This window comes from Myotis nattereri (assembly GCF_964212035.1).
Source record: "Myotis nattereri genome assembly, chromosome: Y".
In the NCBI taxonomy this organism is placed as follows: Eukaryota; Metazoa; Chordata; class Mammalia; order Chiroptera; family Vespertilionidae; genus Myotis; species Myotis nattereri.
Window position 1 is genome coordinate 17618790 of NC_138094.1, and position 12175 is coordinate 17630964.

Genomic DNA, 12175 nt, shown 5'->3' on the forward strand with positions numbered 1-12175 from the left:
ACACTCCCTCCTCCTGCCTAAGCCCCCCTGCCTCAGCTGGAATTGCACTGGCCTTGTTGTACTGGTAGTTCCTGTCTCAGGCACATACCCTAGGGGCCTGGTGTTACAGGCTGTTTCCCTCCCAGCATTCAGGTGTCCCCGTGAGCGAGAAGTAATGGCCCAGGAACCTGGCAGCACACCAGGGGAGAGCCCAGGCAGCCCCTCCTCACCCGTCCTGTCTGCTCACTGGGGGCCATCGTCCTCTCATAATACTTCAGGGGATTGAGCCACAGGTCCTTGCTGATGATCTGGTAGAGCAAACAGAGCTTCGTCAGGAGAGCACAGGGACCCAAACAGAAACGCAAGCAGCAGGCAGACACAGGAAGCTGTATGCTGGCACGGCCAGTGACATCCCACCTCAGCAATCCTGCCAGACGCTGCTACACTGTGGTCAGAGAACCAGTGGAAGAAGCTGGCGCTGCTGTCCTGGAGCCTGTGGCTGTAGACTTCTCGTTCACAATGCTGGTACCACTGAATGGGAGTGGCACGGGACAACCTGTATCCTGCAGGAGATGGGTATGTGAAGCTGGGCACATCGCCTTCCAGACCTGCCCACCACCAGCTGCAGCCCATGCAGGAAGCCTCCTCTTACCTGTGAGGGTGATGAGATACTCCTTCACAATCACATGGTTGCAGAAGTAGGGGTTGCTGCGGAAGTACAGGCTAATTGTGCAGCAACCCCAGGGATGCCTGACTTCCCTCACCTGCAGAAGGAAAGTGGATCCAGGGAGTGAAATCGCAGCCCTGTGCTCCCGCATGTAGCTGTTTTCAGGGACAGGCTATTTCCCCACCTGCTCTCCACCATTCCGTGGAGCCGGTGTACTTACCTTCAAATCGATCATATGGCCGAGCATATTTTCATCTTGGACGCTGATCATGGCCGACAACTCTGGGTGGTTGACAAACTGCTTTGGGTCAAGGAGCCTGCACACTGGTAGCTGGGCATGGACCAGCTAGAAAGAGCAGCCTGGCCTGGCCTCTCCTTCCCTTAAGGCCACTCCTTCCACATAAACGGCAGAAAGGGGCACAGCACCACTCTGTTTCCTGACAGACCCTGATGCCCACCGGACTGCTTTGTGCTGGGGGCTTGACAGGTTACACATCACACATTCCTGCTTCTGACTGAGGAACTGGACATAGAGACGGCCTGTAAGGCAGCATTAGTTAGTCCCAGAACAGCCCGTGCAACACAGCCCTGTCTGTGGGCATCAGCCCCTGGTGTATGCGTGCCTCTGCCTTGGAGCTCTGCCCCTGGACACCCTGGTAATGCTTCTATGGTGCCTGTACAAGACAGAGGGTGTCTCCAGGATCCTGGGCCAGACCGGGGCGCACTGCCCCTAGCTTGTCCTCAATGTTCTTTTCTAGGGGAACCATCCCCGCTTACACCATTCCCCTGCACTGTCCCATGCTCCTTGTGATCCTGCTCCTCTACCCTCAAGGATACAGCTGTGAGCCAGAACCCAGGGATGCGCCGGATATTGAGGCTTCTCGGTTTGAAATAGAGCTTGAGCCTCTGCCGAGTCCTGCACCTGAGCCGAGAGAAGGCCCTGCTGGCTTGCTCATTCATGGGCTCCATCTCCAATTGGACGGCCAGGAGCACCTCCAGAGGGGACCAGGTGACTTGGCCCCGGGCCCTGACTGGGCCTGCTCCTGCTGCACTGGCTCCTCTTCTTCTGGCTTTGCTTTGGCCTTGGACTGAGGCTCCACCTCTCCCACCTGTTCCACTGCCTCCATGGTGCACTTCCCCTCCACCTGCAGGACAAACTGCTGCCCTGCAGTTAATTGCTCCTCCATCCACCCATCCTCCTGGTGGTCACTCCCTTGCGGGTCACCTGGAGCGTGTGCCTCCAACCTCAGCTCTTCACTCACCACCTCCTCCTGCCTCCCCACCTGCAGATCTGGGAAAACCTACTCCCCTGCCCACATGGCCTGCCATGGCACTACCTGCAGAAGGCCCTCTGTCCACAGGACAAACTGAGCCTGTGCCTGCAACTCCTCCCCCAGGCCTTCCTTGTCTTCCCCTTGCTCCTCACTCTGGGTTCCCTGCTGCACCTCCCTCTCCTCTCCCTGCACACACTGCTCTGCAGCCACCCAGTCCTCCCCTGCACCCCACTCAAGATCTAGCCAAACTTCTTACCTGCATCCAACCTCAGCTCCAGGATCACAGCCTCCCTCACCTGCATGAAATCCTCCCTCTCCAGCCCTATAGCTTTCCTCCAAACCTCCTGTGCCCTTGTGTCCTGGGTATCACCACTTTCCTGCACCGAGGTGAAGCTAAAAGCCTCTGGGCCATCCTGCTTGCCCTGTCCTTCCTGGTGCAATGGCCCTGGGGTGCACTGTGAGTCCTCAGGCGCCCTGAAGCTGAAGGCCTCCTAGTGGAACTGAGAGGAAGCGCGCTGCCCCCAGGAGCCCCTCAGTCTCCCAACACAGCCTGACTCTGGATGCCCCCTGGCTCTGAGACTGGTGCTGTGAAGGAGCAGGTGGTGCAGAGCCTGCTATGTCCATGCAAGGTGCTCGCTCACTGGTGCATGCATCCAGGCCCTGGTGTGCTGAGTGGGTGCACACTGGGCTCATGCACAGGCGCTGGTCATGTGAGCATGTGGTACAGAAGGCAACTGGCCAGGCCCAGCCTGCAGTCTCTGGATGGGCTCCTGAAAAGTCTCCTTCAATCAAGGGCAGGGCAGTGGGCGTCACCCTGCGCAACTCCGCCCCTTAGTCACAGCCCTGGTGTATGAACCTGGCCCCTGCAGCCCCAGGTTCCTGAGGAAGCCCACCCACTTTCACACACCAAAATCCTCCCCAAAACCTGAGTGTGAAGACTGGAATGGAGAAAGGCACGCCAGGCCCCCACTTCAACAAAAGGCAAGTTTTGTTCATGTGATTGCCTCCTTTGGGAATGGGTTTCCCATTTCATTCTTGCTTGACAGGAAAATAAACTTTGTTGTGTTGAAGTTCCCCCCTCGGATTGGCTTATGCGGTTGTCTGTGTACAAGGAAGGCTTTGGTCTACTGGCAGAGTTTTGACCTTTTCCCTTTCCCAAGTGCAACCCATGCAGGGTGCTGCAGTGCGCACCTGCCTCCATACACCCCAGGCCTTAGCACCCTCCCTGGCGTGTAACTCCTCTCCTCTGCCCCACACCCCACATCACTTCCATGCAAGTCTGCCCCACACAGGGAGGGTGGCTCTACCTGTAAACTTTCACGTTCACAGGACAGGCCCATGGCTTCTGTTGAGCAGTGCCTCCATCTTGAAAAGGCCAGCTGTCTTCTGTCTGACCATGGCATGTCTATGTGAGTGACCACCCAAGCCAAGGGAGTTGAGAGCCTAAGAGACAGGATCTAAAGTCGCCCCCTGCACTCCTGCCCAAATTATAATACTTGTCATCAGAAGTCAGCCATTCTTCCTTCCTCCTCCCAGACAACACCCTGAAAGAAGGGAACAATATCAGAAGGCCTTCCGAGGCCTGGTGTCTCCTCTTCTGTAGCCCTGCCACTTTCCAGGCAGGCTGAAATGCTGGAGATGCTGCTCCCACAGCCCCTTGTGAGGTCTTTGCCCAATACTATTACATTTCCCTGCTACCAACAACGCAGAGTCAGCAACACCTTGCAAGCTTCTTTATGGTTCTTTCAGTGACACTCATGTTAGGTGGCATATGCTCTCTGACTCTTCCGCAGGCGATCCTTTTCTCCTCTTTTCCTCCTGTGTAAAGGGAATGGACAGAATCCCTCAGCCAACCTTGGTGTGTGCCCAAACACCACATCGTTTCGGTCCTTCGGGGCCATATTTGATGTTCTGCTCCATCTCCTCTGAATCTGGAGTGTCCCCTTCTATACACACACACCCACACTCACAGACACTGGCATGTGCCTGAAGGTGTGTGGGGCCCCTCTGAAGCACATGTCCACAGTCAGTACACCGTGCCTTTTCCTGGCCTGTTTAACTTTCCTACCCCAGGACTTCAATAGTCTCGTCCAGATCCTGCTGCCATTGCCAACATTGTGGGCTCAGCTCAGCGGAACTGAGCGGTGGGTATAAAAACAAAGAAACGTGAATTAGAGGCACTGAAAACGGGTAAGGCATGGGAAGGTAGGACTCCACTGGAGTGGCAAGAGGCCTAAGTGGGTGGTGAAAGCACCTACAACAGGATTGCAGAAACATGATGAAGAACCATGTTCGTTGCCCAGGGCCCGAGGCCAGTCATCCTGAAAGCCATGGTGCTTACAGCACCCCCATCTGCTTACATTCTGTGGGCACCAGGACTCCCAGTTTCCCTTTGCTGCTCTCACACACATTCCTGGCGCACTAGGGTACCTCCAATTTACCCAGGCCTGGTTTTCCATATTCACTTTTCTAAGGAGATTCACAGGGGCAACTACTCACCTTTTAATGCCCAGCAGGGGGGCTCCTCCTCTCCAACAGGTCCCCTCGGCAGCTCCCTCCTCTGGGTCCTGAGTCTGCGGGGTAGAACTGCAAAGGATTGGGCCACAGGTCCTCGCTGATGATCTGGGAAGGAACACAGGGAAGAGGGGGACCAGAAGAGTCTGCTACTCTGCTTTTCAAGCACGTGGGGCTTCCACCATTACATTTTCTGACAGTGGCCAGAGCAGTATCAATCACCTCAGCAATCTTGCCTGACCCGGGCAGGGTATGTTCAGACAACCAGTTGAAGAAGCTGACGCTGCTTGTATCTCGCCGGCGGCTGGGGGCTCCACGTTCATAATCCCAGAACCAGAGGACTGGAGTGGATCTGGAGGCCCTGTACCCTGCAGGAAGGAAGTTGGAAGGCTGGATTCCCATCGGTCCAATGTCAACACCCACCCACCATTTTCCTGCTCTTCCAAAGGCCCATCCTGGGAACTGTCACTCACCTGCAAGGCTGACATCATATTGCTTAACGATCAGGTCATTCAGGAAGTAGGGGTTGCTCCGGAAGTAAAACATCAACTTGCAGCGGTATTTGGGAAGGCTCACTTCCTTCACCTGCCAAGAGATGCAACTAGTAAAGTGTCTTGTCTGCCAGCTTCTGGAGTGAGCCTGCCTGCAGGAATCACCCACCTCCCCTCCCTTTCTTTCTGCTGGGACATGTCCCACTGGGTGCCAAAGCCCTCATCCCACGCTCCACTCTGCCTCCCAGTCTGACCTCCACATTGATCAAGTAGTTCAGCAGGTCTTCATCTTCCTCAGTGATGATGGCTGATATCTGCGGGTGGTTCCGGATCTGCTTTTGGTCAAGGAGCTCTCAGAGGCTGTGAAATGAAATGGGCAGCTAAAAGACACGGAGCCATCCTAGGGGCATACGAGAGTTGGCCGTGGATGGCAGACATTGCCCCTGTTCCAACCTCCTCACCAACTACACTTTCTTCACACATGCTCACAATAATGGTACCTGTGGGTTCATGTTCACCTGAGCATGAACCTGCCCTAACAATCGTGGGTTCATTTCCAGACATGTTCTGAGCCCTCCCTGTCCTCCGTGTGCCTGTGCAGATGACGCAGTGCTTAGGGCAGCGGTTCTCAACCTGTGGGTCACGAACAATGAAAATACATCCTGTCTATCAGATATTTACATTATGATTCATAACAGTAGCAACATTACAGTGATGAAGTAGCAACGAAAATAATTTTATGGTTGGGGGTCACCACAACATGAGGAACTGTATTAAAGGGTCGTGGCATTAGGAAGGTTGAGAACCCCTGGCTTAGGGTGTCTGCATGTACCCTGGCCTTGTCCCTTGGGATCGCCTACACGAAATGTATGGTCTCCAGAAACAGTGGCAGCACACATCTTCTAGAGGTCCATGTGGGTCACAAAGGCTGCATTCCGGGTTGGAAATAAGCCTTTTTTTGCACACAAGTTGCAATAAAAGGGTGTGTGTGTGTGTGTGTGTGTGTGTGTGTGTGTGTGTACCTCTGGTCCTTTGTGTATACCTGTGTTTGTGTGTCTGTGGAAGGAGGGAGGAAGCCTGCCTGGAATTCCTATGGGCATCTGATGTGTTGAGAGAGGACACTGGAAGCATTCGCCTTAAACCTGGCTAAAACGAGCTGAGTGTTTACACTGAGCTTTTTGGTCAAAAAGGGAGAAACACAAAACACTACCTCCAAGAATCTTTCCACTGCCCAGAAAAGGTGCCCTTCCACTATCTGATTGTGGTGTGGTACGCTGTGCCCATACTTCCTGACCTGACACCTAGAAGCCGGCCATCGCTTTGCCCAGTGCTGTGCCACTGGGGAGGGGAGGCCCTTTCCTCTGTCCTCCTCCGCTTCACCTTCTCCTGGCTCCTCCTCCATTTACTCCCTGTGGTCTTTGTCAGCAGTGAAGCCAGAAGGGCTCAGGCAAGGATACAGCTTGGGCCCAGAAGTTGGGGATGCACTGGATGATGGCCCTTCTGCACTCAAGAATGGGCTTTCTACGCCGAGAGGTCTTGCGCTTCAACCTAAGGTAGGCTCTGCTGGCTCGGGCGCTCTCAATGCTCAGCTGGACCTGAAGGGCCGCCAGCACCTCCAGTGTGGGCCAGGTGCTTGTCCCACTGGGCCCTGGCTCTGCTCGCTGCTCCTCAGGCTTCGCCTCTGCTTCTACTTGGGACTCTGCCTCCTCTGCTGCACTCATTTTGTCCCCAGCCTCAGCTTCCACCACCTGGGAGAGAAGGTCCATGTCCAGTAGCTGCTCCGCCCCAGCAGCACCTGGGCCCTCGCCTCCTAGGACCTCGGTTTCTGCACAGCATCACCCTTAACTTGGAGGTCACCTCGCCACCACTCCTGCCCTGGGTTGCGTGGTCCCTCCCACGCCCCGCCCTGCACCTGTACACACAAGCTCCTGTGTTCACCCGAAGGGCCCTTGCGGGTACACTTCTGACACAAAGTGCTGGCGAGATCAGCAGTCTACTGACCCAGCAGGACCCGCCCCCTCCCCCCCACCCCCCACCTCCAGATGGCACTGGTCCTGAACTGGGCAGATGCCAACAAGCAGGTGGCAGTGCTTGGAGCTCACTTCATGTCCCCAGGTCCCTTATCTGGATCCTTTAGGCATAGTCTTGGTTTCATAGGGTGCGTCTCCTACACAGGGGGTTTGGGGCCTCCTCGTGGAAAGGAGGATGCACCAGCTATGCTGGGTGCACTGGCCATGCACAAGATGCTCTTTGCACATGAACTTCAATCAGTGAGCAAGACTGCACTTGGCCCCATTCTGCTCCGCCCCTCCCTTCGCCACCACCAATGCAGGCCACCAACCTCCATGCAAACTCCTCCTTGCACCCCCCTTCTGAAGTATAAATAATCCTCTGTCCTTTTCCTGACTGTTACCACCTGCTCTTCGCATTGATGCAAGCGCCAGAGTTTGCACATGGCGAATTTGCTTTCTGTGTCACTTACAGACTGGTACACATTTGCCCCTGGTAGAATGGACAGTCACAGTCCTGGCTGGTGTCTCCATGAGCTGGAGCCTGGTCCCAAACACCAGAGGTTGCTAGTCTGGCAGGTCAGGGAATTCACCTCGGTTTTGTGTTGGATTCCTGGTCAGGGTGATTAAGGGAAGCAAGGGATATCTATCTCTCTCTCTCTCTCTCTCTCTCTCTCTCTCTCTCTCTCTCTCTCTCTCTCACCAGTAAACATATCCTGGGATGAGAAATAAAAATGTAATAATAAACAGGTTCATAGGATCTAGGTAAGAGGGCACTTCAACATGGAAGGTCTCTGAGGTCCAAGTTGGAGCCAAGGGGAAGGCTTATGGCTATAGGGGGCTGTAGCCTCCATTCTTGCAGATCCAAGGCTTAGGAGAACAAAGCCAAGAAAAGGGCTCATTCTCTGGGCCTGCAGGTCATTGCTTTGCTATCTGCATCACATTTCTTTCATTCTCACTGGCTTTTCTTCTGAATATGTGGGTGCCTATGCTCTTTCTGATTGGTGTTTGTCATTTCTTGAGATATGTTCCTAGTAGTGGGATTGCTGTTCAAATGGGAGCTCCATTTTTTCAATTTTTTGAGGAAACTCCATAGTATTCTGCATAGTTGCTACACCAGTCTGCATTCCCACAAGTAATGCAAGAGGATTCCTTTTACACCCCATCCTTGCCAGCACTTGTTGTGTGTTGAACTGTTGATGATAGCCATTCTGACCAGTGTGAGATGGTATCTCATTGTCCTTTTGACTTGAATCTCTTGAATGATTAGTGATTTGGAGCATGTTTTCATATGTCTCTTGGTTTTCTGTATGTTCACTTTCAAAAAGTATCTAAATCCTATGCCCACATTTTGAGTGGAATATTAATCTTCCTTTTGTTTGAATGAGATCATTATGAATTTTGGAGAATAGGTCCTTATTGGATATAACGTTGGTAAATATATTCTCCCAGGCAGTGGACTTCCTTGTTTTGTTGTTGTTGTTGTATTTTTTGGCTGCTTCTTCTCTACAGAAGCATTTTAATTTGACGTCGTCCCATTTGTTTCTTTTCTCCTCAGTTTCCATTGCCCTAGGAGCTGTATCAGTAAAGGTACTGCTGAGACAGATGCCTGCTATTTTTCTGCCTATGGATTCTTCTAAGATTTTCAAGGTTACCCACTTACCTTTAAGTCCTTTATCCATTTTCAGTTTATTTTTGTGTATGGTGTAAGTTGGTGGTCTAGATTCATTTTTTTTACATGTATCTGTGCTATTTGTCCAACATCAATTATTGAAGAGACAGTATGACTCCATTGTATGATTTTGCCTCCTTTGTCAAATATTAATTGAGCATAACTGCTTGGATTGACTTCTGGGTTCTCTATTCCATTCCATTGGTCTATATGTCTGTTTTAGTGCCAGTAACAGGCAGTTTTGAGAATGGTGGCTTTGTAATATAGCTTGATATCTGGTATTGTGATCCATCCAAGTTTGTTCTTATTTGTCAAGATTGCTGTGACTATTTGGGGTCTTTTGTAATTTCATAGGAATTTTTGGAGACTTTGTTCTAGGTCTGTGAGACATGCCATTGGTATTTTAATGGGGAGTACATTAAAACTGTAGGTTGCTCTAGGTAGTATGAACGTTTAATGATGTTGATTCTACCAATCCATGAATGTGGTGTGTTCTTCTATTTGCTTTTGTCTTCATCTATCTCTTTTAAATTTCCTGTAGTTTTCCAAGAACAGGTCTTTTACCTCCTTAGTTAAGTTTATTCCTAGGTATGTTAACTTTTTGTTGCAAATGTAAATGAGATTTTTTGTTTTGTTTTGTTTTGGTTTCTTTAGTTTTTATTTCTGTAAGTTCATTATTGGTGTATCAAAAAGCCATAGAATTCCGGGTGTTAATTTTGTATCCTGCTGCATTGCCAAATTCATTTATTAAATCTCCTAGTTTTTTGATGGATTCTTTATGTATTTCTATGGACAGTACCATGCCATCTGTGAATAATGACAGTTTTACTTCTTCTTTTCCAGTGGGCATGCCTTGTTTGACTTCTTCTTGTCTGATTGCATTGCCTAGCACTACCAGTACTCTGTCGAACAGAAGTGAGAGTGGGCATCCCCGTCTTATATCTCTTCTTAATGTTTTTTGCCCATTGAGTATGTTGTTGTCTGTAGGTTTGTCATATAGAGGGTATGATCCCTCTGTTCCCAGTTTGCTGAGAATTTTTATCAAAAGTAGAGGCCCAGTGCAGAAAAATTTGTGCACTTGGTGGGGAGGGAGGGGGGGAGTCGTTCAGCCTGGCCTGAGGCCTATGCCTTCTTGCAGTCTGGGATCCTTGTAGGATGTCCACCTTCTGGCTAAGGCCTAATGCCTGAGGGATCAGGCCTAAGCTGGCAGTCAGATCTCCCTCTGGCAGCCCAGGAGTCCCGTGCTGGCAGTCGTCAGCCTGGCTTGTGGCTGAGCAGAGCTCCGCCTGTGGGAGGGTACTGACCACCAGGGGGAAGCTCCCGCATTAAGTGTCTGTCCACTGGTGGTTAGTGTGCATCATATTGACCAGAAATTCCCAGTCGTTTTGCTGTTAGGGTCAATTTTCATATTACCCTTTTATTATATAGGAGGACAGAGGCCTGGTGCACGGGTGGGGGCCGGCAGTTTTGCCCTGAAGTGTGTCCGGATCAGGGTGGGGGTCCCGCTGGGGTGCCTGTCCAACCTGGGTAAGGGGCTGATGGCATTTTGCAGTCTGTCGAAGCCCTCCAGTGGGGATCCTCAACCCGTGGGGGTGCCTGCCCCGCCTGGGTGAGGAGCTGAGGGCTGTTTTCAGGCTGGCCACATCCTCTTCAGGGTTGGGGGGTCCCTACTGTGGTGCCTGGCCACTGTGGGTGAGGTGCTGATGGCTATTTGCAGGCTGGCCGAGCCCCGCAGTAGGGACCGTCACCACATGGGTGTGTAGCCAGCCTGGGTGAGGGGCTCAGAACCATTTTCAGGCTGCTCACAGCCCCTTCAGGGTGGGAGAGTCCCGCTGGGGTTCCCGGCGAGCATGGGTGAGGGGCTGATGGCCATTTCCAGGCCTGCCATGTCCCTGGGCAACCTACGCTCCCAGCCTCTCCTTTTTCTCTTTTTTCTGTTTTTCTGGGATTTAGCTATCTTCTATAATTGAAACTTATAGCCTTGAGCAGAGCCCAGGTCTGGCTGGAAACCTGCATTGTCCCTGGCAACCCAGGCTCCTAGCCCGTCCTTGAGTAGAGGTTGGCTGGAAGCAGGTATCAGAATTTATTTATCTTCTATAATTGAAACTTTCTAGCATTGAGTGAAGCCAAGCGCTTGCCAGAGCAGGCGGGAAGCTTGGCTTCCTCCATCGCCGGGAGCAACCCAAGCCTCCTGCTTACTCCAGCTCCATGGCCACCATCATCTTAGTTGGGTTAATTTGTAAACACACTCCTGATTGGCTTGTGGGTGTGGCGTGTAGGTGTGGCTTGAGCATAGCAGAGGGATGATTAATTTGCATGTTTCTGTCTTATTATATAGGATTGGGTGTTGGATTCTATCAAATGCTTTTTCTGCATCAATTCCTATGAATATCTCTCAATTTGTTTACGTGATGCATCATGTTTATTGATTTCTGGATGTTGTATTATCCTACTTCCCCAGAACGTATCCACTTTGTCATGGTGTATGCTCATTCCAAAGTAATGTTAACCATGATGTCTCTCTCTCTCTCTCCCTCTCTCTCTCCCTCTCTCTCTCTCTCTCTCTCTCTCTCTCCTCACTCCTACCTCCCCTTCCATGCTTTCTGTTGAAAAAAAAACAATAGAAAAAGGTCCTCTACTTGGATTAGCAACAACAAAACACACAGATACATTATGCTGCCTACATATTATAAAACCAACATTGAAAAAATTCTGCAGCCACTGTGACTGAAAATTTTAAATTCATAAGCTCAGGTACAATAACATTTGCTATTTACTTGTAGAATTTTTCGGAGAATTTTCTGGGTTTTGAAGTAATGCTTTTAAAGAATATAAAACGATGTTCAAGGTTAACTATACTATAAATTATTTTACTGTAAGTGGAAGGTTACAAATTGTTTTAAGTGGGAGAAGGGGTGGAAGTATTTCTGAAGGTAAGATTTAGTCAAGAATTTCCTCAATATAGTTATTTTGATAAGATCCAGAATGCCTCTTTTTTGTCTGTTTTGATGTTGTCTTATAGCTCCAACTAAATGTACTTACCTGTGCAAAAGATTTATTAAAGCATAGAAAAAGTGAATGAAAAAAAAATGACTGAAAATCCCAGTGCACCAAAAGAGACTGAAAATGATACTAAGAAATGGATGATATTTAATTTTTAAAAAGTAGGTCTTCTGTTATTTAAGAATGGGTGAAATCAAATGGTGGGTTTGGGGAAGAAGCAAGACTAGAAGGTCCCTTTATGAAGTTGCAATAAAAAAACACCATTGAAAGTTTCAACAGTAGACTAGGAGAAATGGAGGACCGAATTAGCAAATTAGAAGACAGGGAAACAAAACACACCCAAACTGAACAGCAACTGGAGAAAAAAAATTAAAAGAGAGAAGGAGAGCCTAAGGGAACTATTGGACAACATGAAATGAAACAACATACGAATAATAGGGGTGCCAGGACTATAGCAAGAGGAACAAGGGTTAGAAAACCTACTGGAAGAAATAATATCAGAAAACTTCCCTGAGGTGGGGAAGAAAAAAAACACTCAAGCACGGAGAGTCCCAAACAAGGTGAAC